A 27,315-nucleotide genomic window follows, 5' to 3' on the forward strand; every position below is an offset into this window, starting at 1 on the left:
GTCATCCCTGAGCGGAGCGGGCGTGGCATCCCTGGGCGGTGCAAGGCAGGCATCCTTGGGCCATAGCTCCTCCATCTCTGGCTCTGGGAGCGGCGGCTCCTCCCCTCTCTGGGTCTGGGGCTCCTCGGGCAGCACCTCCTCTTTCTCTGGCTCTGGGGAAGGTGGCTCACCCCTCTCTGGCTCCCGGGAAGGCATCTCCACCCTCTTTATTGGAGTGACTGGGGCATCTCCCATGTCTACCGCCAGGTAATTAACCACCATGAGGGCAACCTCTGGGAAGGACGCTGGGTGGTGTTGTTCCTCCCACCTCTACCCATCTCGACGCCACAGCGTGTTGATAACTATGGGGAGATCGTGGACGAGGTCTGTCTCAGGGTGCATCAACCAGTCCCAGATCTCCTGGGACGGTGGTGAAGGTGGTGGTGCTGGAGGTAGTGGGGTGGCCCCTGATGCCCGGGGTGAATACTGCACCTCTTCCTGGGCCTGGTTGTAGGGGCATCCTGCCCAGTTGTGGCCGTCCTCCTAACACCGGCCACACCAGTTTGCCGGTGGCACATCTGGGCAGGACCGCCAACGATGGTCCTCCTTCCTGCACCAGGAGAAGAGGCTGGTCGGGTCCTCCAGCGGTGGCTGCAGCAGCTTACATTTCTTCAGCTGCTGCTTTTCCTGCCTTTGCCGCTGTCTGCTCTTCTTTCCCATAATCCAAAAAAAATTATAATTCTCCCAAAAATTCCAAAAAAATAAAATACTGCTCTGAGCCTCAAGGTGGCGCTATCCCACTGCTGACACCATATGCGACAGGCTGGTGAGTGGATAGAGGCCCAGAGACAGTCTGCAGTTCAAAAAAATATACTTTTATTATAAATAAACACAAAATAGAAAGTGCACAAGGGCAAAATAAAGGGATTTAAACACAAAAAAAAACAGTACAAAAAAAAAGGTTTCCAGGCTGGGCAATGCCTTCACTGGATGTAGAATTCACAAATCACAAAAGCCACAAACACCAGCCTGCTTCCTCAGCTCCCTCCTCCTAAATGAGAAGCAGAGGCCTCCTTTTATGTCAGGTGGCTGGGCGCTGATTGATCGTTAATTAACCTTATCAACCCCAGCCACCTGAACATAATAAACCCAGGCAGGGAGGGGAAATTAACCCCATCCCTGTCAATTTGAAAAGGGCAGAGCTTTGCTCTGCCACAGAGGGCAACAGCAATTATTTTTCAATTTGTAAATATTAACCCTTCTAATTGTTCCACAGGCGTTGACATTGAAGTAGAAAACTGCATTGATAACATCAGACTGAAGAGGCCGGTAACTAGGATCCCTTAGAGTTAACTGACTTGGAGACAAGCTGGAGACAGATTCCACTTTCACGGCAAGAGCTGCCATAGTACAATTGGCAAAGCAATCTGAAACATAACATTTGGATCCAGGTTAAATAAAAGGACGCATATAGCACCAATACCACTTTATGCAACCTTGTGCCAATCTCAAAAAGCAGATATTATACAGAATGCTTGGTCTGCGGGAGAGTTACCAATCATCTTTGTAGGGAAACTGCAGGACAGAGAGAAGTTAGCCACCACAACCATGATCTCCATATCCTTCAAGGTCAAGTCTGCTTCTGATGCCTGAAGAACTGATCACCTACAGGAGACAATACATCAGGTCGGTAACGTGTAATTTTAACTGTTTGGGTTCAACATTTTAAAAGTTCAATCTCTTACTTCACATGTGGCATCAATTGAATTGTATGGCACAGTCATCCAGAAGTTGGTAGAGTTGGCATTATACTTGACAGGGCAATCCGACTTCCACCAAGTTCTCTTGAGCCCATAAAAGGAATCCAGTTTGCGACCCATGTTGCCATATGATACCATGGTATAGAATTCAGCACCATCACAGTAGCCAGTTACTGTAGGTGGAATTGCAAGAGGAAGAGCAGTTGTTGCAGTGGACTGGATTAGTTAGAAAAGGGTAGTTGTAGACCATAAATAGCCACTTACTGATGTCTGAGAATGGCTTCAACTGACAGCAGGACATGTAAAGGGTGTATTCTCTGGCACTATATTCAGTAAGTAGGTCAGGGGCAGTATGTAGGTTCTGGTATCTGGAGGAGTTCGCTGAAAAGAAAAGGCAATGGTTTGTAGATTAAACCCTGTCAGACAGGAAGCAACACATCCACAGGAAACAAGCTGACAGTAATTTGTGTACAGAAATAAAATTTTTATTATCTATACACAACAAAATAATTAAATAACAAAAGAAAACAAAACGGCGTGAGGGAAGGAGTGCAGGGGCGAAATCCAAAGCAGATCGTGAGAACTCGTCTTTAATCGTCTTCGTGGCGAACCATACATAAACAAAAAAAAAAAAGACAAAAGAAATGTTAGTGTTTTCAAAAAATCCCGCTGCACCAAACTAGTCTCTCCCTCCACCCGTTACTCCGCCTATTTTACTTTCGGACCAACCCCGAACACAGTAGTACGTTTCCTTTAGTATGTAATGTCCCGCCTCTGTAGTCAGTGGAACACCAATCCCCAACTGACAAGTGTCCTTATCCTTCACTTGACTCCAGTGGCTGGAATTTACATACTCGTACTTCCGCCCCTCAAAAAGATGACTTTTGCCATGGTCACGAGATCTTGGTAAGGGAAGTCCCGAGTTGGTTTGATGCCATCTACTGTCGGGAGGCTGAATCACAGACCGAAATCCCTTTGACTCATCACACAAGCGTTTTCAAAAGGGCAACTGGATGGTTGAACAGGTTGGAGGTTACCTTTTGCATTACATTGGGGTCCTCAAATGGCACCTGGAGAGTGTAGGTCTTGGATCCATTGGGAAATACATGCTACTGGACATTTATAACCTTTTAGGTTGGCTTCTGGCACAGTTAAAGTCCCTAGTCCAACTAATTGCAAGGTCCACATCAGGCAGGAATGTCCCTAGGGTCACACTGAACACTCTGTCTTTAGGAATAGTATCTGAAATAAAGCATGCAGTTAAAATGAAGGATATGGAGTGGAGCACTACAACAAACACCTTTGATTTACTGCATGTGGACAAGTTACGAAAGGAGCGGTTATTGGATGAAGTATTGTGTACAGGGTCTTCTCAGGCCCATCTTGCCAGGTATGCTCCAGCATTGGTTCAATAGAGTAAGAGATCACATAGGTGTTGCCCAATACATGGCTCTGAAAGCACAAAAGCATTTAAGGAGGCAAGCTTTAAAAAGGGAGAAGGATTTAAAAAAAGCTGTTCCACAAAACACAAATAACCAAAGAAATACCAAAATACATGTATACAAAGCCAATGCCTTAAATGTCACACAGTTCCAACATGGCAGCCATCTCGGGAGACAGGTTAAAGTTAAGAGGGCTGTTAGATTTTGCGTCAAGTAGATGAGACAGAGTAGACCTCACTAGGCAAGACCAAGGGGACATGAATGAATCAAATGCAAAGTCACATGATTTTACCTGAGTATGTAAGGGACCAGTCAGGATTTTCTTGAACAAAGTTTGGCTCAATAAGTGGCACACCTCTTCTCACAGAAACCTAAAGAGAATTGAGATTAGTCAGGAATTTTGTAATGACAATTTAAAATAAACCCAAGCAAATTATACCAAATATGATCAAATCCCTGACAGCCCTCATCTCCATGTTTCATTCACACGAATTGATTTCTATTTCTGGGCACTTGCAGTCAACAAATCTAACATAAAGGTTGTGGCAGCATGGGTTTAGTATTTAGTGTGATCAGCAACATGCTTTTAAAGCCAACATAAGAGCCTTTCCTACCCTGCATGTTTCAACAGTGAAGCCTAATTGATGCCACAGTGCAGGAGTACTCTACTTAATTGCAGTCATTCAATTACAAATCAACAGGCTTTGTACATCAAAAGCTTTCCATTCAAGAAAAATGGAAACTCACCAATCACATCGATGCAAAAATATTTTCCCACAGAAGACTTCTCCAGCATCACCATAACACTCCCTTGACCAAGCCTGCATAAGACAACCATACTTGAAAGACACAACCAGCAAATAAATAGGAAGCTAAAAGGACATTTCTGCTGATGCTACCATTATCGTACCTAGAGGGTGGTTCTGCGTCCAAACTTCAATTGCCAGCACTGCCAACAACAGTGTTAGTCTTCACTGGGGGAAAAAAATAAACACATACACACAATAAAATGAACATTTCTAAAGCAGAGAAAAGATAAACAATTACCCAAATCTATGACAGCACGGCATCACTAAATCCAAGGCAGCCCCAACTGTGAACTGCTTCTTTCAATCTAAAGAAGAAAAGCACACAAGAAAAAAAAAGAAAACAGTCAGTAGTTGAGTTTGGTGTTCACGCGTGCGCAGTGGGTTTATAAAGAGGTTCAGGTGCTAATGTGAGCTAATTAGCTGCAACTGATACACGCACCTGTTTCATATTAGTCCTCTAATCAGTATGTTTGTTTATTATTATTATTATTATTATTATTATTATTATTATTATTATTTAGTTTTATTAATGCACATTTTGTTTTTAGGGCATACAGAGAAACAGGAACAGAAGCCATACTGAACATAATTATAAAATCAGCTGTGTCTTAAGCTGTATGAAACATCTCTTTACTCAGTAATGTTCAATGGGAAGGGCGTACTTCTGTATAAGAATGTCTGCACCGAATTATGGAATAGAATTATCAAACCTTTATGATTCTATTTTGAACGGTATGTTTTTTTTTTTTTTAAAGTAATTTCATTATGCCATGTCTATGTTTTTAAATGCACAAAATATCCATGTGTTTACAACTTGCTTCTTTAAATTGTTTTAACACTATTGGTATAAAAAGATACAAGTAATGTGTTTGAGGCTGTGTGGTCCAATGGTTAAAGAAAAGGGGGCTTGCACCCAGAATGTCCCCAGTTCAAATCCCAGCTCACTCATTGACTCACTGTGTGATCCTGAGCATGTCACTTAACCTCCTTGTGCTCCGTCTTTCATGTTGTTGTAAGTGACTCTGCAGCTGATGCATAATTCACACAAGTTGCCTTGGATAAATAAACAAATAATAATATGAGGCATGTCAGGATTGAGACATACTGCAGTGTAAATGAACAAGCTGACATTGGACATTATAATTATTTTCCTGTAATTTACAAGGCATACATTTGACTGTGGTACTGGCACAATAGCTGCTCTAATTATCTGTTGCAGAACTGCTTGAACACATAGAAGAATCACATGATCACAAGCAATTGGAAGTTCCAGAGGCAGCTGTTGAGAGATGGATTTTGTTGGAACTAGCTTATATAACTATGCATATTACAAGAAATGTGTTACCTAAGTCACACATTATATTATGATGCTCCTGTGATTCAAGCAACTAGAGTAATGTATTTATTTACAAAGGAAATCTGTTGCATTTGAATGGTATAATGTAGCCTGAAACATATGGATTGTATATTCTAGTATCACTGAGTCCATTTTAATTCCTTTTTAATATCAAGTCCCAATTACAATTCCCATTTATTTTTAATCAATTCCATTCCAAAGAATGGACTTGGAATTAGAACTGATTTAAAAAAAAGGAATTGGAAAAGGCGAAACAACAGCAAGGGTTGCAGGTGCGTTGCGCACAGAATACATGCCTGCCACAGGGCTCCTCTGGGTCCTAAACCATGCCATGTGTAATCGAGGATTGCAGTAACCACACACCAGACATGACTTTTGCAGGCTTTAAAGGTTTGCTGACATAAGGGGGTTTAACAGTAGAGATCTGACCAAAATACGGGAGAAAATCTGTCCCGGGAGATCAGGGATGCACGAGAAAAGTGCAAAATAAGGCAGATTCCGGTGAATACGGGAGAGTTGACAGGTCTGACATTGTGGTAGTAGAATGAAAACAAAAATGTCATGTGACCAAGTGGGACCTATGATTGGTTTATTTAGATTGTTACCTGAAGGTAAGAGCATGGAACTACAGAACTGAAGCATTTGTACGTGTATTAAGCAACAAATGTAGATTTCATAACTGTATGTTACAATGTGCAATAGAGGGTTAATTCTTGAAACACGATCGTTCCTTTCCGGTCCATTTTCAGTCCATCAACACGTATAACGTTAGGTTATTACCATAACCCTGGTTCCCTGAAAAGAGAATAACAATCATTATCGAATGGGAAGAGCCTCTCTGACTGTCAATCTCTGAGCAATTATACAAAAGCTGCCCTATCAGCTTATTTCGAAAACAGAGGTCAGCTGGGGACACAACCTCAAAGGGTAATGGTTGTCATTCTCTTTTCAGGGAACCAGGGTTATGGTAATAACCTAACGTTCCCTTTCAATTTGAATGACAACCATTACCGAATGAGAAAGCTGTACCAAAGCTGTCGTGGCTCCAGATTACCGACAGTACAGCCCCACGGCGATAGCCTCAGAGCCCACATAAAGTCGAACGGTATGTCGCCTGCAAAACTCTAGAGCCCAGAGAGGGTCTTGTTTGGTTTGTAACATCAAAGCGGTAAAAACGCATAGATGTCTGACTACCTGTCCATGTAGCAGCATTGCATAACTCATCTAAGGAGGCGCCATGAAGAAAAGCCCACGAAGTTGCCTGGCCCCTGGTAGAATGGGCCGTAATGTCTCCCGGTAAGCGCTAGAAGTTACTTCGATAGGGCCTGACCTCTAGAGTGGGACCCGTAGCAGATAAACAGCTGGTTTCACTGTCTCCAGGATGCCGTCCTATCCAAATAACAGTGCAAAGCCCAAACTGGGCATAGCGTGTGTCTACGGTCCTCCTCTGACTCATGCGGGGGAGGTCTGAAAGTTTCCAAAACCACTGATTGGTTAATATGGAATGAGGATACCACCTTTGGCAAAAATGATGGATTTGTTCTTAATGTTACCCGTGAGTCACTTCCAGTGAAAGCCATATATGTGTCATTGATGGACCATACTTTTCATGGGAGGACGAAGCCTCTGAGCCCCTTAAAGAAATTGCACTGCCAGGAAATGTGCCCCAGGGTACACCGAGTCAATTTTGTCATGGCACACTGCTATTGCTGCCAGGTATACCTTCAAAGTGGACGCTGATTTTCCTGTGTCAAACAAATGCTGTAACAAGGTTAATATCGGCTCAATAGGGCGTCACAGGATCGTGACCTTCGGCAAGGCACCAGTCTTGGAAAACTTTCCATTTACATGAGTACTGGGCTCTAGTGCTCGGCGTCCTAGCAGACTGTAGTGTTTCTACCACTGCAACTGACAAACCTCGTCTGAATAGATGGCTCCGTTCAACGGCCAGACCCAGAGTTGGAGATGGGCTTGGTTTAGGTGCCATAATAGCCCCTCCGCTTGGCTCAGGAGGTCTTTGCGCAGCGAGTGCTGCCACGGCTGATCTGACAACATGAAGAGGAGCAGAAACCAGGGGCGTCTCGACCATCTGGGTGCAACCAGCAAAACCTGTGCTCTCTCTACCCTGATCCTCTCTAGTATCAGGGGTAATAATGGTAGCCCCCGTTGCCAGGGGTGAGCTAACACATCTACTCCCAGTGGGCCCCCGTCTCTCTCCATGGAGAACCATAGGGGGCAATGAGTGGACTCGCCTGTGGCAAAGAGGTCGACTCATGCAGGTCGAAATCTCTCCCAAATCTGTTTCACCACTTGAGGATGTAGCCTCCACTCTGAGCTGTCTGGAGCTCCTCTGGACAGGAGGTCTGCTGCCTGGGGAGGTGAACCGCCCTGATGGAATGCAAGTTTCTGTGCATCCAGGACAGGAGTCTGTACATTGCGTGGTGAAGGCCCGGTGAGCGCAGGCTGCCTTGGTGATTTATGTAGGCTACCACTGTAGTATTGTCCGTCCAGACCAACACGTTTGTGCACTAAGTGCTGGCGAAAATGTGATAACGCCAGGCTCATTGACCTCTTATTCCTCTCCCATTCCTGACAGCTCCCCAGCCCAGGCTGGAGACGTCTGTAGTGATCACTTCCCTTCTGTGAGGGGATCCGAGGGGAGATCCGAGGCGCAGATTGCCGGGACGGAGTCACCACTCCAGTGTCTTCCAGCATTGACTGGACACTCACACCAGCCGGTACCGATCTCGGACCGGGTGCACCTTGAGCTCATTCACCCAGGCTTGAAGTGGGTGTATTCTCAGCGGCCCTACTGGAAGGACTCTTGAGGCGGCTGCCATCAGCCCCAACAACCTTTGGTATACTTTGACCTGTAGGAGGGCATCCTCTCTGAATAGGGAGAGTGTGGTCTCCAACGACCGAATCCTGTCTTCCAACAGTGAGGCAAGCATGCTCACAGAGTTCATTTTGATCCCCAGGAACACTGTGGACTGAGACAGTACGAAGTTGCTCTTCTGTTGATGTATTGAGAGCCCTAACTTCGCCACATGATCTATGACCTGTTTTGTATGCACCTCTGTGTTTGCTTTTGACTGCGTGCAAACCAACCAATCGTCCAGATACCTTGCCTTGAAAGGCAAATCCATCGGTACCGGGATCAGCGTCAAAAAGAGCGCAGTCAGTGCCGAGCGGTTAGTGGCGACATGTAGCGTGGTTGGTGCAGGGCTGTAGACGGCCTCAAAGAGGTTCACTGGTGCCGGGAACTATGCTGAGAAAAGCGCTGTCGATGCCGAGACAGTCGGTGCCGAGTGGACCTGTTCCAAGGTCGGTGCCAATGGTAGGCACGGTAGGGGCCAAGCTGTAGGCGGCGCCAAAGATGTTTACATCGGTGCTGAGTCAATCGGGACCGGGTAGGCGCTGTTTTTTCATCCCCTCGATCGGCGGGAAAAACCGCGGTCGATGCCGGGGTATGCAGCTGATTCAATCGGCGTGGTCCACGAGGGCAATCGCAGATGCGCAAGGAATGCCCGAGGATTGAAAGGGGCGCTAGGCCCGAGCTGTTTTTTTTTTTCTGTTCGTCGCTGTAACCAATTAAATCGGTGTAGAGGATGACGGCGCGGGCCCGCGGAGTCTCCTTACAGCACCACAACAGCTCTCCACACGGTGTATCAACTACACAAGGCCTCGTGTAGTGAAAAGAGCAATGCTAATCTCTTCTGAGGGGTCAAAACCAGCTCTAGTCAGAAACTGACACGAGAATAAAGCAAGGGCACTCTTTTAGACACGCTTGAAGAGCAATTTTACAGTGAATTATTTTTTTAATTTGCGGATAAATCCAACAAATCAGTCAAATTCGGTAGTAGAAGTGAAAGCTATCCACAACCTGTCTCAGTGTGAGGATAGAGAAAATGAGGATGTGCTACTGTGAGGACATCCCTCTTCAACAGGAGGTGGGAGGGACTTCCTCACAGCAGGGCCCTGATAGGGCAGCTTTTGTATATTTGCTCAGTGATTGACGGTCAGAGAGGCTCTTCCCATTCGGTAATGGTTGTCATTCGAATTGAAAGGGAACCAGAATGTTCGGCGAGGCTGGTTATTCGCTTATACGCTATAGCGAGCGAATAGGAAAAAAATGGGTGAAAACGCATCAAAGTTTTTTTTGTTCCGATCAAGAAAATGTATGCGATAACCATTTTTTTTAAGATCGCGATGTCATTACGTAGCTGCTTGAAGCTAGAATCCAGTTTAATGGAAACCAGCTTTTTTCCATTATGATTCGCATTTATTTTTTTATATTTTAAGGGTTCAACAGGCTGATACATTACACATTGTATATCAATCCTTTGAAAACCGTTTAGTGATCCAAGTCTTAGTTTTAGCAATCACTTGCGACCTAGTTCTCATTATGCCCCTTTTGAAAGGCCCTGTGTTTTTCTGCATCTACTACATGATGTGAACATGTGACTGTAAACTTGTAACACGACAGTACTCTTTAAGTTAAACTTGTTATGATTTTTAATTTGCGGTTCTTAAGAACTGTGTTGTTGTTAAGTTTACGTAATATTATATTTATAACACAGCTTTCACGGATGGAACCCATCAATTTTGCCATTTGTTTCCACCAGTCAGTGAAAGTAGAGCGTTTAGTGTGCATGTCTTTTGAATTGGCTCCAGCGGTCAGTTAAAGCGGTCAGCAAACATCAAATAAAGGTGAATACTTCTTGATCAGAACGAAGGTGACCAGACGTCCCGTTTTGGAGCACAAAAGGAACCTCACGACCAGTAGCATTAAAAAGCGGACAGCGCGTTCAAATCTGGAGAATTACTGAACAGTCAACGTTCATGCAACCAATCACAGACTGCTGCTAAAACTAACTGGCGGCAATCCTCGTTTGAATCTCACCACTCTCGCTGCCTGAAGAGGCTGGACTACAGTGGTCTAACAATAACGGCTCATACAGATACCATTGCATTGTGTTGGAATTATATCTGCATGCAAACGACTTTGCTTCGTGTGTAGCTATAGGCGACAATTGCAGAAATCAGTGCTGTCATGTCACATTACCGTGCCATGTTTACAACTGAAGCTTGTCGTGGTTTGAAATCGAACAGTTTGTGCATTAAAATAACCAATCACAACAGTAGCGGGGGCTCTTAAACATGACACAAGTACTTGGAAACATATTTTATATTGAAAGAAGTCGAGACTTACTTTCAATTCACCACAGGTATCCACTAAGAAACGTATGTTCGTGAATAATAGAAACTAATTTATGAACCAGTTATTTAAACATTTGTGAAATTCATATTGTAAAAGTATTTTACACGTTTCAGAAATGTTTTTATTTCTTTAAGTATACATGTTATGTTGTTTTTAGCAATAATGAAATACAACAGTTTCAGGTTTACTCGTGCCCTTTAAAAACTATTTGTATTGATAGTTGAGTACTGTATATGATACAAATAGTTTTAAAAAAATTCAAAAAAAAGAACCACGTCCTCGTTTCATTGTACCTTTCTTCAAAAAATATGTCAATAAGCTGCCTTAGAGGCAGGATACATCTCTTTTTAATTGTTGCCCCTTTTTTATAAATGTGCTATAGAAGAAGTATGTTTTATCCGGCAAAGTTTAAGAAAAAAATAGAGACAATGGAGTACATACATTTAAGATTAATGCTATCTGTTGCATAGGTGTCATAGCTATATAAAGTATTTTAACTAATTTTATATTCAAACGATGACGACACTCATTCGTGGCATGCACTTAAATGGTGCCGCGGGAAGTGCAAAGAGGAACAGAAGTGTTTTTAACGTGCATTTAAAAAAAAATTAAAAATCTCCCAAAAAATGTACTTGTTAATGGCTTAAGTTAAATATGATTAATTGATAGTGCTTATATATATATATATATATATATATATATATATATATATATATATATATATATATTTGTATTAATGTTGCTCAGGAGAACTGAAGGTTCAGTGGAGTCCTCTGATCCCATGACCGAGCCAGCATCCTCTTTTACACCCAGGAACCCAGGCTTCTGGAGGACAAAGGTTGGCCCTGCAGGTGTCCGCTCTGAGCTCACTGGGTGCCAGGCCAGCAGGGTTTGCTGTAGCGTGATGATGAGAAACCCGTCCCTGCCGGTTTTACCTCCCTAACCCATGGGAACACCATGGCCAATGTGACGCTCCCTTCGGAATCCCCTGCAAAGACTGGCGACTCCGCACAGCCAGAACGCAAACCATCGCTGTATGACTCACCCTGCACACCACATGGCTGTGCTTTTCCCAGGTGAGCCAGGCTGGAACCCCTCGAACAGTTATTTTTATATACATCTGTGCATGTGTTTAAATTTCTCAGGACATATGGCATGTTGATCAAAATCTGTCGCTAGGCACTAAAATAGACGGCTTGGTGTTAACAGTTATACATGGATGGAAAATGAACAGCCTCTGGTAACGAACACAATCAGCTTGAGCAGACTACCTTTTAGTTAACCGACAGTGCTAATCAGTTTGAAAAATCTGTATCCTCTGCTGGCTTTGTAACCTATCTCTGTCCTAGTTTAAAGTGAAGAGGAGAGTTCAAAAGAAGACCAATGCAATTGTAAACATGGTTTGTGCAGGGTGAGTCTTGCTAGCTTGGTCACCCTGGCTGTGCAGCGCCTCAGTGACCTTTGTGTTCCAACTGGGCTAGGGAGAAAGACAGCTCTTTCATTTCTGTGCAGTGCCTGTCCACCTGGTGAATGACTTGTATCTCCAATAGACTTAATATGATCCCATTTATTCTGGGGTAATAGGTAAAAGTTTAAAACCTTAAGTTATGAAATACTTGTAGTACTTTTTTCTAAATTGATCAGTTTTAATACGTACTATGTATAACATAATCATTTAGTGCTATCGACTGAAAGAGAGTTTTTATTTTTGTCTAGCTTTGTACAGTCTATTGTTTTTTTTTTTTTTTCAAATTGGTAAAGGGTTTATGATTTTTTAATTCATGCAGTTTTCCAAGCTGAGTAACTTTCCTGCTTGGTGTTATTTTGAAGGTTAAATAAATGTTTTCGCTCTGTGAACTTTACATTTTTGAGTACATTAAAGTTTCCAAGTGATTTTTCTAAGCTTATTAAGATGACTCTTCCGGTAACTTTTACGAGTGACTTTATAACGTGAAATCTGATACTGTAAATACATTAATCTCTTTAACTTCCAGTTCAGAGGAAGGCAAGGACATTTGTTTTCTAGCATAACAAATATAAAATATTTTATGAGAATTATATTATCAGTCAAAATGTGTACTTTTCATTTCTTCTTCTCAATCCCTGTTGTAATGACTTCCAATTCCATACCCTTATTTTCTTTATTGTTCTTTTTACATACAAAATGTAAATGTGAAAAATAATACAATGTTCTTGCTAAATAAAATCAAAATAACAAAAAATGTATAACCTCCTACTGCTGCCAGTCATGAGAGGGGCCTGACGATTTGGAAGAATGAGTGGCTAGCAGGTTACAAAGGGTAGAAAGATGCTTTTGCCCCCAGCCAAAACTAACTTGACAATGTACACAAACTGGAATGCCAGCAAGGTTTCTGGTAAAATAAAATACTCAAGAATATGTAAGAACTTCCAGTAGTAAACTAAGAACAAGGACAATATTTTGGTTTAAAATTAAAAATGATTGGTCTTATGCGAAATTAAATGATTTAGAATAATGACAGGTTTGTTTTCTGTGAAAGAATATGTGTGTGTTGCTTTTTGAACGTATTATTTACGACTCGCTGTTTTTATTCCTGTATTAACTACTGTAAATTTACTCCCTTAACTTCTCTGTCAAACCAAAAAGTATTAAACTGACGTTGCTCTACAATTTTTGAAATAGTAATATGAATTATCTGTAGCCTGCCAATTAAAAGCATATATTCTTAGGTACATTGGTATTACTTGTAATGTGAAATAAAGAGAATAAAGGTTCATTAAAAAAAAAAAAAGTTTTTAACTGCACTTTGTCCCAACTCTGCTGTTGTAAACTATAAAGGCGACTTTACTGTACCCAATGTGATTACTGGTTAATCCTACAATTTTTGCATATTATTTAAATCTGTACTTCCTAATATTTAAACAAGGTTGCAAGTAAGCACGACACAGAGGTGGAATAAGCTGATTTGTTGACAAGATGACATTGATGAGTTTTCCGGTCCCTTCACCATGTAAGGAGAAGTGGTGAGGTTAGTTCTTTGTGGTTAACAGAATGTAAAAGCATTGGGGTTCCTTAGTGTTGAATGTCAATGGTACTGAGAGAAAAGTACCCTCTGTTTTAAGTGTGTTATTAGAAATGTTTGACTCCTTGGTATGTGGAAGATGGACATAAATGCCACTCAGCAGTCCTGATACATCTGGGTGGAGTTGTCTATGGTAAGTACTCTGGTATGTTCTTCTACTGTGCATTGGTACTAGATTGTCAGTACCGACTGGATTCACATACCCTGATGAGTATTAATATTTGACTACCTTACCAAAGGTAAAATAGTCCGTCCCAAGATTAGTGCTACTCAGGAAACTGTAAATGTGTTAATTGTAATCTGTTGGTTTTTTGATTATGAAGTATATTACAAATTGAGTCCAGAGTAGGGAATTGAGCATAGATTGTTATCCTGGCGGGGTTAAGTAACCTGTTGTTTTGACACAGGTATATATACAGGTCTTCATGTAGGCTAGTAGTTTAGAATGTATGCAGAGAAGTGTCATTTTGAAGTACAGATAGCCAGGGGCATTTCCAGTGACACAGAGATGTGTTTAAATGTATGCGGCATGCCACTACCATGGCAAACTCATGCTTGCCACATAGCCTTGAAACTTGTTTTATCAGAGACGCTACTGAAAGATGTGTCAGCAATTTAAATGTAATTAGGTATTTGCATTCAACATATATTTTGAATAACTTGTACAGTAAGCACTGTTAAAATGTGCACTGGTGGCTCTAGGTCATTTCTTTCTGTTGTATGTACATAAAACAATACATTTAAAAAAAAAATCAATTATAACATTTTTGACATGAGTACTAACATTACAGAAGAATGGTCTTCCTCTAAGAAAGAAAACATTGCTTAATAATACTGTGCCTCCAATTTTTTTTTTTTAATCTGCTGTACCGTGGATCTTTGTTACAATCTAATGCCATTTTTAAGAAAACGAAAGAGTAACTGTAGTACTTTTCCATTATGTTACATTATTATAGAGAAATCCATTTAAACACTGTTGCAGTTAGGCCAAACCACAGAATGTCAAGTGACCAACTTTTGAGGCCTTTTCAACTATTTCAAGTGCTTTGCAGACTGACTGCAGTGTGTCACAGGAAGCACACTCACAAGCTAAGAAAGCATTGCAAGAAGTGATATTCCTGAACAGTTTGTGGTTGTCAGTGATCTTAAATTAGAATCGGAGTGCAGGGCTTCTGGACGATCTGTGTTTCCTCAGGTGTGTGACTCGCCTCCCCCACCTGCATCCGCTGTTGAGTTTTGCATTCAAGTAAAAGCTTTTAACCCTTTCTGCTTTTACTGTTTTGCTAGTGCCGTTTTCTTACTCTTTTTCTTTTTGACATTCTTTTAATGTCGTTCAATTAATTCAACCCAACAATATATATATATATATATATATATATATATATATATATATATATATATAATTTTTTTTTTTTAATATAAAAATGTAGTGTGCCCAATTATTTTGCTGTTGATTTTCTCTCCAATTTGGAATGTCCAATCATTTTTCCCTCACTGCAGCAATCCCTCACACAGCTCAGGAGAACTTAAGGTTCAGTGGGCATCCTCCAATCCCACAACCGAGCCAGCTTCCTCTTTTAAACCCAGGAACTCGAGAGTGGATGTCAGCGAGCTGCTGGCCTCTGGAGGACAAAGGCCAGCCCTGCATGTGTTTGAGCTCACTGGGTGCCTGGCCAGGAGGGTTAGCTGTAGCATGCTGTCGGTTTTGCCTCCCTAACCCAGGGGAGGGCAAGAGCCAAAGCGACGCTCTCTTCAGAATCCCCAGCGGAGACTGGCGACTCTGCGCTGTATGACTCACCCTGCACACCACGTAGCTGTGCTTTTACCAGGAGAGCCAGTCAGGGACCCCTATTGATCCTCTTTTAAATGATTTTCAGACATTTAAACCAGAGCTGTCCTTAATATTTTAAACAGTCCCTGCACCCTAAAGTACTTTATTGGACCTTATTAGAAGCTTAATTGGTCCAATTAACTAATTTAGGGTATGGTTAGAACAAAACACAGGAGGGACACTGGCCCTCCATGACCTGAGTTGTGCACCACTGAATTAACCCAAGCAGGTATGAAAATAAGACTCCCATTGCATTGCAGGTTGATCCATTCCAGGTTTTATTGTGACCTTGTTAGATATACACTGGACATATTAAAATGTTGACTAGGTGAAACTACTATACAACAGGAGTCTTATTTCCATCTCTGTCAAGTCATGAAGAACAGGGAAGAATATTCCTCCTATTTGTTCATTTAAACAGTGTGGACTGATAGCATAGTGAAAAGTGCAGTCCAGCAGTGTAAACCCTGTTTCACCAGTAAAGAGGTAGAGAGGGCAACAATTACATGCACTTTTTAAGTGCTATTCGGGTACATATCTGAAACAAATCTCTTAGTTAGTAGTTGTGAATGAATTTCAATTACAGTAAAACCCTGATTATCTGAACTTCGATTCTGCAAACACCTCCGAGTATCCGAACAGCCATCGGGTACAGTCGTGTGTTGTGTACAAAGCTCTTTTGGGTCTTTGCCCCCAAGCATGTCTTTTTGGAAGAATTGGTTGTCTACAGGAACAAAATGTCTTGGTAGCAGTGGAGCTGATCCTTATTAGCAGACTATCAGAAACACGATTATCAACAGTAATGTTTCAGTACAATCAGTAATCAAGACTAAACAAATGATCAATAATATCATGACCATCTACTGTTGTTCCAACCTTAGTACAGAACATTATAGATTTCAAGGAGGGGTTGCACTGTAATTACGTCTCATGGGTTTCTTGATTGGCATTGCCTTTTTAACAAATTTTCAGAAACAGTTAGTTTTGTATAATAGAGGTTTTACAGTACTTGTATCTGATATATTTGCAGAGAGGTTCTGTACAGGAAGTGAGCTGTGTTCACCTTTGGCTAAATAAAAAACAACCTGTCACATAGGGCTAACCACATTTGATGTTGTTGGTGACTAGCAAGAGTTTGATACAGCAAAAGAATTACAGAAATGAGCTGTCACAGCTTTTACCTAAGGTCTATTTATTTTTGTTAGTAAATCCCAAATTTAGGGTTAGACGGTGATTTTCTGTTTATCCCCGTAGTGGGCCGTAAAAGTTTCAGAAAAGATAAGTGGATTAAAATGAAGTTGTTGTAATGGAAAGAACTGTATTTTTTGTTACTAGAAAAACCTTTCTGCTATATTAGACGTACAAATCAAGGAAAGGTGCAATGAGCTAGTGCATCAGTGAGACCACATTTATAATAATGCATTCAATTGTGTCCCCACATTATAGAAAGGACATTGCTGCTTTAGAGAGTCCAGCAAACAGCAAGTACTGTAGACTAATCCAAGGGGGTTTGAGATATAAAGATAGACGATGTTCTGAGAGCAATCAGCTACTAAAAACCGGACGAGCATTGAAGAACCATACAACACTGAACGTTAGAAACATTGAGTTAGAGATTATCAGAATCAAGGGAAATTAGAGGCACCATCTGTACATCTGTCACAGTTACATTCTTACCACAGAGTCATTGTGATCTGCTTCATGATACTGATAGCTCACATGGCAGGTGATGTGCTTTATCCCACTGCCATAGTTGTTATTGATTAGCAAAGGAAAGGTATTACTGAAGCAGAGGAAGGTGACTAGTATACTAATCAACTAGCGTCAGCCACAGTATGGACTTACCTCAGCATGTTCTTGAAGTAGGCACTCAGAACTATAAATAGTACTAGATTTTTTTTTTTAGACAAGCCACGCTTAGTAAAAACAAAGACATTATGTTTATCATTTATGGTACAGCGAAGCTTCTGCAGTCTTTTGTGAGGGGAGCGGAATGCTTTCAATACATGAAGGAGAACATGGGTGGGGAGGAACAAAAAAGAAAAGATCTCCAATAATAAGGCTGGCTTCTGTTATTAAGCTTTGTTGCACAGGCCATTTGCTCCATTCACTTAGTCAATGACCAGCTTGAATGTGCATGGGTGTATTTGTATGTTTGTATCTTGGTTTTTCTCACGTTCACTGGAAAAAGGAGCGCTTGGTTGGGAGAAAAATACACGCAAGCAACAGATTTTTCTACATCCCACCGTGTAAGTAATTATATATATTCTGTATATCCTAGAACAAAGTCAAATGGCACCCTTCACTTAGACCTGTGACCTGCGATAGCTGCCAAATTGTGGTTATGTGACTGTGGTGGGTTATGGGAGGAAGTGATGTGACACGGGAAGCACGTAGTTGTGGTTGGATTTTTTATTTATAATTCCCACAAAAGAAACTGCCTCTGTTACCAGCTATGGTAAGCAGAGGCTTAAAATGAAAAACAAAATAGTCCAAACAGAACATAAACACTGCCACAGGGTTTTCAGTAATCCACTCCGCACAGTAGGTGGATCGGGCTCCCTCTTAAAAAAAAAACCAGGACAAGTAATTCCTGCAGCTCCCAAGGATCTCAGGAGAAAAGTCCGGACTCACAGGCAGCCGGTCTGGGAATCCTCAGTCTGAGTGTAAACAAAACAAACAAACCAAACCAAAGAACAAAAACTCACAGAGCTCACACAGCACAACTGTCTCAGTCCAGGATAACGAGACCAAATGGCAGAACCCCACAGCCTAAACAGTGCCGAGCCCTGCCCCTACAATCAGTGCACTGCCCCACCTCAGCCAATCCAAGGCAGCACAGCTGATTGCAATGATGGGGCTCAACCATGAGGTTCTGCCCCAAGTTAAGATGGCCGTCACCACAGTGGCTTCAGCCCCAACCATGACTCAGCCATTCTCATATGTCTCGGTCCTTCCCGCACAGCGCTGCCAGTAGTCGGGAGGGCAAATTACAAGAGGGACTCCTTTCACTGCTGTCACAGTGACTTTTTGGTATTGTCATCATACTCAGTACTGTGTGTAGTACAAAAAAAATTCACAAATCTTCCACTGCCAGTGTCAAATGTTGCCTTCACTGCCAAATTGTTTTAATCTCCAGACATATCAGTGATGACATTTTACAAACCATTTTTGTATTTTAATTCCTGTTTACAAACCATAGGATCTCATGTTACACAATAAATACAGAAAATATTGTGAAACAGGGACTTGTTTTATCTAATGCTTATTCTTCATTTTGCCAACCCTATTCAGGAACCATTCGGCGGACTACAATTAGCTATGTATTGCTTCTGGTCAAGTATTATAATACACACACTGCACACCAACAGAGAGAATACATGTATGTCAATTGCTAGTTGGCAATGTGCTCTTCATAGAAAATAGTAATTTGATGCCTGTCTGCAGCTCTTTTCTCTGCATTGCACTTGAAGCTTGTCTGCAGTTTTCCGTTTAGAGGAATGATTGCAATACTCCTGTTACGGTGGAGCGACCCGGGTCAAGAAAAGCTTAACAAATGTATAGTTTATTAACACAAATGAATCCTTTGATGTTTTTCATAATGCAGAAGGCTGCAGTAATAGCTTTATATTTCCAATTGAAGGACCCCTCCACCCACCCACCCCACTTCATTTTTAAGATTTGGCTTGTTAGTCCAAAACCCTTCTAGTTGGCGTTTCATTTGATGGGAATTGACATTGTTGAAAGTATAGCTGTTGTGATATCTGATTTACAAGCCTTCAGGTAACCCCCCACCCTCCAAACCAGGATAACTTAGACATCTCTGCAGGGAATAAACAGCAATTATGGAACTGAGGTCATCGTTTTGGCAAAAGGCCTCATTTCAGTCTCAAACATGTTTTGTGTCTTGGGGAATTGGCCTACCAAGTAACATGTCATGTCTGAAAAAAACAAATCTCAAGGGTATTCGTCAGGGCCTGCAAGCCATAGATAGAGTTACAGCAGACCGTGTGTCTGTCATAATTGATTGATCCCTGGAAGAAATAACACTGAATTACATTTTGTTTTTAGAGGTAAAAATTTAGCATCTAGAGTCTGTTTGCATTTTTTATTACAGCATCCCAGCGATGTTATAACAAGCTTTACATTCGTTGGATAAGTTATGGCTTTTACCCTAACCACATTACAAAATTAAAAATCAATCATTATTGTGAAAAAATACACCCCATGCTCCTTCCATTTCAAGTCTAAATCAGCCAGTAATGTAGCAAAAACAGCCTTTCTAGCTTTAAAGACGTTTGTCATATTGAGCAGGCGCCATGCCTGTCCTGTACTACGGGCAGTAGTTTGTGTATCCTGCAAGACGACAGTTTCCTGCAAGTAAAAAGATTGTCAGAAGCAGGGGGGACGACGACTCTAGGCATGGGCTTGTGGTGGCAGTGTGTGTGTGTGTGTGTGTGTGTGTGTGTGTGTGTGTGTGTGTGTGTGTGTGTGTGTGTGTGTGTGTGTGTGTGTGTGTGTGTGTGTGTGTGTGTGTGTGTGTGTGTGTGTGTGTGTGTGTGTGTGTGTGTCACAGGGTGTTGGCTTCCCCCACAGAAACGGACCTGCACGCTGTTGTATGAACAATATGGCTCAGAGACGCATTGACTGAAACGGCTGTAGAACCAGTAAGCATTGCCCAGTGAAAACCACAACAAAAAGAGCAAACCTACAATGGAAATTACAGAGCAAGGAGCAGCTTCCTCTGGGGGATTAACCCACTGGTTATATATATATATATATATATATATATATATATATATATATATATATATATATATATATATATTGTTTAAAACATGCTTTTGAGATAACTATCATGTGCTGTTTGTTGTCTCATGTTTTTTGTTTTCCTGTGCTGTACAGGGTTTAGAAAAGGCAGAACAACAGCGTTCATATCTGCTATTTGCTGTGTGCAAAACAATAGCCACTGCAGAGAAATTGCTTTGATGTTACTATTCCTGTGGCAAGGCCCTTGCCAGGCAGCCTTGGTAAGCAAAGATGCAATGCCCTGGTCTGATTGCAGTACATACTTTTTGCCCTGTAACCATGTAAGAACTGGATAACATACATTTTAGCTAGGAGACATAATCTATTCTGTTGTGGCAACAGACCAACATATACATCCTCAATCTCTAGCCACAAGATTATCTGCTGTAATAAAGATATCTGTGACTATTGAGGACAAGGTCGAAAATCATTCTTCCCTCCTGGAAAACCAGATAAAACAACCAGCCATCAAACATGAAACAGATGACCGTGCAAAATAAGAACAATTCATGCTCAAATGTAATAAACTCTATCCACTTATGTTTGTGGTGAAACAAATGTACTTCAAACAAAGATACCAAGACACACAAGACTGAGGGCTGTCCATGTGAAAGCATTTATGTTAGTTTAACATTTTTACATGTAAATTACCTGATTTTGTCGATGTGCAAATCTCAAATATAAAGCTCTGGAGCCAAATAAATAAATAGATAAATGCTAATTCAAAAACAATACAAAAGCAAAGAAGACTTGTAGTTAAAACTTATTCCACTGAACAAGTATTGTAAATCAGACCGTGTGTGTGACTAGATCATGCTGGACCTGCTTCCAACTGTGGAAAGGGGAAGTATGTTACATACATTGCACTCTTTGTGTTGGTGAGTTAGTTGGATAAAAAAGACCAAACCAAAATAACAAGCGTTACATGGATATGCAATGGATCACAAATTACAGTAAAAAGCCCTGTGCAGTATTCAGTAGAATCACAATAATGTACTGCATTGATAACTTTTTTTTTTTTTTAATGCAATCTAAGCAAGCTATTACAAGAAACCCAAAATGAAAACTTCTATATTGCAAAAAAAGTGTGCTTCACAACAACTAATGAAAGGAAAGTTTCTATCAATAAGTAGAGAAAGTTTTCTTGGTGTTGGTTTAGTTTTCCCGCAGTTCTCAAAGAAGCTTTGTCTGCCCATCCCGGTCTTTGTTGGTGTGTAACATGATCTTTATGTGTGGATGCAGCATGCAAACTGCAGCACAGTGCATTTCATTAGCTTATCAAAAGGGGGTGTATGAATGGGTTTTAAATTATATTCTACACATTACCTTCCCACTTTTTGTTATGGAGATGTTTATTGATAGTCTCTCTGTAATGGTACTCTATCTCATAATCTTTTCCCAGGTTGCACATGCCCAGTATAAAAGCTGATTGCCTTTGAAAAAGATTACTACTAGATACAATGACAAGTGAGTTGTAAGATTTATTTAACTAAACTTTACCTAAATCTAAACTAATTCTATGCAATTATACCCAAATAAACAGAAAGTGTGTGCAGACAGCTAATTGTCTGGAAACCGAACTATTCAGCTGGGAACAATCCTTCCTGATAAATGTTTTTTTTTTTTTTTCTGGGATCATCAGGGACAGAATATCTGAAGCTTGCTAAAGGAATATGGTATTGTTCACCTTAAATAAAATGTATTTAAGGAATAAAGTCTGTAAACTCTAAAGACCAAACAATTGAAACCATATCCTGGGTATATCACTTAAACATGCCTGTCCCTTCAGGGGTTAGGAACTGAAAACACTGAAGTAGACTCAGGCCATGCATACAAGTTTGAGCAACAAGCTGAATAGAAATGCAGTGTTGAAAAGGCAATGCATTTCTCTTCAATGCAGAATTGAATCCAGAGTATTTATTGTCTATCTGGGTATTCCTAGCACAGGAAGTTCAGATTCCAGTGTTAAGTTACTGAATTTCCACTGAGGACATGCTGTATTTGGAATAGAAACATAGTCACCCTGTCAGATAATGGGTCTATTAATGATCTAGCATATCTTAATACCTCCACTCTTTCATTCTGTATTATTCATTAATTCTCAAACTTGTAGGATTTTGGTTTAATTTAACAGTGAACGCAATCAATTAGTGATTTACAGGGCAGATCTAGCTTTGTAGCTTGGCTAGTTAACTCAGTTCTTCAAGAAACACAAGGTTCCCCGTGACCTCAATAGCATACTTTAAGGAAATGTTCCTTTCAGTGCAGTTTGGAACACATTTGCTTGTAAATTTAAGTAACATACTAAGAGTACAAACATAATAAGCAAAACTTGGAGTTATTCAAATATAAAAATAGCTTCTGCCTGTCCCCCCCCCCCCCCCCCCCCCCCCCCCCCTCTTTCTCTATAAGCTGAATTCAACTCCTGATGTACAGGTGTTTTAGTTTCTTGCATCACAGTTGCGAAATCATTGCCAACTATTACGGCTGCTTTGTGGAATTATGATTTTTCTTCATGTTCTTTCAGTTTTGTTGCTGCTGAACCCCAGATTTCTAAAGGACTTGTGTATAACCGGTCAGGTTTCTCTGTATTTTTAACTGTTTTTCTACCAAAATGCAGCAATATTTATAGAAGGCTCCATCGAATTCTGAAAAGGGTTTGTTTTTTCTATTACATACTTTTTTTTTTTTTTTTTTTTTTTTAAACAGCATACAACATTTTACGGCTATTATTCCTCATCCAGCATCTTCTCCCGTGCTGGCTAACTGGAACACTGCTGCAGCAGGGTGATCCTGGTTTCATACCCTGATGGGGTTTTTTTTTTTTTTCTTTTTTTGGGGGGGGGGGGGGGGGGGGGGGGGGGGGGCAACATATATATTTTCCCCGCAGCACTATCAATGAAAAATGTCCTTAAATATCGTATTTCTGTTTTTTGTACATAAAGACAAAGACATCTGAAAGTTGTATTCTTAAATATTCTAAAATATATTTATTGTGGGTAATAGACGAGAAGAAATCTGGAAAATTGCTACCAGTATGTCTGAAGTACCTGTAATTACAGCCAATCAGTCTCATTCTCTTCAAGCTCTCCAAAGCCGTGTCAGACTTCAAAGGGTATGAATGACTCCAGCAGCCCATTGTCAGGTACAGCTATACGCAGCACACCTGACTAGATCTTTTGTTTCAGACTGCCAGACAGAGGACCAGGAAATCACAAGTAAGTAATACAACTGTTGCTTTTTTATATTACCAGTGGTTTTTGACTGCTTGAGCTAATGAAATATTTAAACATGCAGGTGGTTATATTTGCAGGTATACTTTTTTGTCTTTTCAGCATAAATACACAGTGAATGACAATATGAAAGAGGGAGTGTCTGTTCCAGTGCATTAGATAAATGCAAATATGTTTTATAAGTCTTGAGAGTTAAATTGTTTGTAAAGAAATCTGACTTAATAAACAGGTTCACTAAAGATGCAAAAACGCACTAGAGAACGAAACTTGAAAGACTGGAGGCTGCCAAAGATAATAGACCCTCTGTGGTTTGTTTTCCCAGGCTTAGTATACAGAGAACAATTTGTAGTCAAATTTGAATTGTGAGACTCAAACAATACACTGTACTCTCAAAGCCTGCCATGTGGATTATAAAATGAGTGACTTTGACCACCATATACAATAAGTTGTGTCATGATTGAGCTGCTCAGGTATATGATTGAGCTCAGGTATTTGTTCAAACTGAAGATATATCTTCAGTCGATTTACAGTGGATCAGTGAATACAAGTATAAAGTAAGTAAAGCTGTAAAGCTTGTATGAATACAGCAATCAAAATACGCTTCTGTGTAAAACAGCAAGGGTTAAAGTTACCTGCTAAAAACTGATGTTTTCTGTGATGCCTGTTTCCCTCTAACTAATTTCATGGAAGATTGTAATGCATTCTTCAGATAGTGAGGAATTACTCATTGCAGCTCTGAATAAGGTTTAAAATGCTCCATAACCTTTTGCATGGAGACCTTTCCATAGAAGTAAAGTAAGATTGTACTGTGTTTTCCATATTTAGCACTTCTGATGTGTGGTGTGTGTACAGTGTATGTTATTGTAAGTCCAAAGGAAAGTCTGAATTTCATATTGGGGTTTGTGCAAACTACCAGTAGTTGATTTTAAGGTACTATGGCAAGTTTACAGTTTTAGAACCCATTTTTGTACTTGTAATTGCACAAAACCTTTGTAACATAAGGGAAAGCACAGGAGTTAACTGGACAAGGGAGTGGATCCTAATTCGTGAGGAGAGGAGCATACCATAATCTTTTAAATGACCTACACTTAAGTTATTGCAATTTTGTTCTTATGGATCGAGACACTTTTGAGGAGCTGCTGAGGCTGAATAACTCGAAATGACTCTACAATGTTTCCGCGTACATATCAATAAAACAATGGATCGTAGCAGGTATCCAAAGCATGTCATCTTCTGTAGAAGTCACTGTTTGCATAGTCACATGATTGATGACATGCTCACTGAGTCTCTCCAAATTGGCTAAAGACAAAATGCTTTTTTGTTTCTGGAAACACGGATGCATGCAGCATATCCAAGGAAACATTTTGTCTTTAAACATGTTTCGTGTACCATAATAAAGCATATCAGTTAGCATTACATTACATTCAAAGCATATAACTGTCTGACCTTTCAAGTCTGATGGTCTCACTGCTGTCTCTCCTCATACATGTAGAGTAAGAACATAAGAACATAAGAAAGTTTACAAACGAGAGAAGGCCATTCGGCCCATCTTGCTCGTTTCGTTGTTAGTAGCTTATTGATCCCAGAATCTCATCAAGCAGCTTCTTGAAGGATCCCAGGGTGTCAGCTTCAACAACATTACTGGGGAGTTGATTCCAGACCCTCACGATTCTCTGTGTAAAAAAAGTGCCTCCTATTTTCTTTTCTGAATGCCCCTTTGTCTAATCTCAATTTGTGATTAGTAGGGGGGCCTGAGCCTGAGCTCAGCAAGCCAGGTAAAGACAGATACAGAGAAAAATGGTAATAGCTCAGTAGTGGAAGAACAGAACCCAGAACCACTCGAATTAATTACAAACATCAAGTAAAATGTAAAGCTACCAACTCTTTAATATTTGTATAGTTAGCCAAAACTTTGCAGCCGTAAATGTACTGCTGTGCATTGCTGCATTCCACAGATTGACAAATACCTCATTCATAAGTGTGCCTTTGTTCCTTTTTCGTTAATAGAAATGAGAGGTGTCTTCATTTGAAGTCTCATTATGTTGACAGCACATCAAATAAGGTGGTCTCTATGCAAACTTTTAGAATTTATTATAAAATTTAAAAAAAAAGAAACCCAAATGTTCTTTTATACTTGGAATACGAATTACATCTTTAACTATGATAACAAAAACAGCATGTCATTTTGTCATTTCAATTTAGGGTGATGCGCATAAGAACGGAAAATGGAGGAAAGCAGCGGGGGAAATCCATCCAAAGTGCAAAGGTCATGGAATACTTTATCTGTCTATGATGGCCAATGCTCTTTAAGAAAATTCACTATCCCAAGAAGAAAAAAGCATTCTGAAAAAAGTATGTTCGTATTGGCATTGTTTGTTTCTACCAATAGTTTGGCAGGCTGAGCTTTCAAATTCAGTTTTTTGAACACCTTATATCTCTGCGTAACCTAAAAAAAACTGTATTAGTGGCAAAAACTGAAGTAAAAGAAAAAAGGGTTTTGAGGCTGTCACGCCTGTGACTATGTGTAGACCTTACTTGAATGTTAGCAGTATGAACATATACAAATTAAACTGATGCTCCCAAAGTGACTAAAACAGCCGAATGCTGAATTATCAAATGAAAATAAAATGTCAGTTGATGTCCTGAACAAGAGTGTCAGTGACCTTAAACTTAACCAAGCACCGTTGCCTTAATTGCTGTTATGGCACTTTTCCATTACAAGATGATAAACGCCACACATTGTTTTCAAATGCAGTTCACAGCTGTATTATGTTTAATTGTGGGTATTATCCCATATAAAACAACAGTTCTGTGGTTGTATTTCTTTTAACTTCCCCGAGTATCCCAAAGAAAAGTTAACTGTACTTACTTCATATATTCATTCATTGAGTAAAATCGCTTGGCTCGGGGTACATGCACACATGCTGTTGCCTATCCAGGCGATGCAGAATGCTGAGCTCAGAACAAAGAAGCCTATAGGGACTGCTTTTGAAGACCATATGTGCATACCATGTCACATGGTTAAATAACTGTGATCGGCTCTAAAGTTCAGTGTTCGAGTCCTAGGCTCATTCATTGAGCATTGTATCTCTCGCTGATGTTAAAGTAATTGTAGCTAACAAAATAATTCCCCCCTGCTAGCATTAAAAAAAATGAACCATTGTGTCTCCCATGCCTTCTGCATCAGTACCAAAATTCTGCATGCTGGCCACTAGGGGCGTGTTGATATTCATACTCATAATTGCCTTTTGAACTAAATTGTAAAGGTGAGAGAAGGACAGTTGTTCTTGATTTATAATCAACACATTAATGAATGGATTGATTTAATAATTAATACTGCTAAATACTTCTTGGCAATTAGTTATTAGTATTAGTTAGTCGTTACTACAATTTATTTTTCTTTTATAATGTAACCCTCACATGTATTATGGTAAAACATGACCCTATAATAATGAAGTACAGATTTCTGTATTACAAAAATGAGGTTTTTCCTTTCTTTAAAAAAAAAAAAAAATGTGCCTTTTGTAGGTTTGCCTTGTATATCACAGCAAATTGACTTTTTTTTTTTTTTTTTTTTAAGCTTTCCTGGAAGACTGCCCGACAGATTGGAGGGAGTACAGCTCTATTCATTCAATCTTAAAAGAATCTAGACTGGACATCAGTCGTGATATCTTTTTGACCTGGAAGTGTGAAAGTGTTAAATGTGTCCACAATGAAGAACTTGAAAAGGAATTTTCTGAGAAGAGGCAAGTTACAGTTCTAAACTACCTTTCTGAGAGGTGTTACTGCAATCTACTGTAAGTATTCTGTCT

At 40.4% G+C, this 27,315-nt stretch overlaps 1 long non-coding RNA gene across 1 annotated transcript; it reads left to right on the forward strand.

Annotated features, from left to right (window-relative positions):
• The first annotated feature begins 13,647 nt into the window (after positions 1-13,647).
• LOC121328719 lies at positions 13,648-25,829 on the forward strand. Its single transcript, XR_005951715.1, has 3 exons — positions 13,648-13,763; positions 23,459-23,488; positions 25,706-25,829. It is a non-coding gene; the product is annotated as an uncharacterized LOC121328719 (long non-coding RNA).
• Positions 25,830-27,315: the final 1,486 nt, after the last annotated feature.

Source organism: Polyodon spathula, chromosome 2 (genome assembly GCF_017654505.1).
Source record: "Polyodon spathula isolate WHYD16114869_AA chromosome 2, ASM1765450v1, whole genome shotgun sequence".
Taxonomy (NCBI): domain Eukaryota; kingdom Metazoa; phylum Chordata; class Actinopteri; order Acipenseriformes; family Polyodontidae; genus Polyodon; species Polyodon spathula.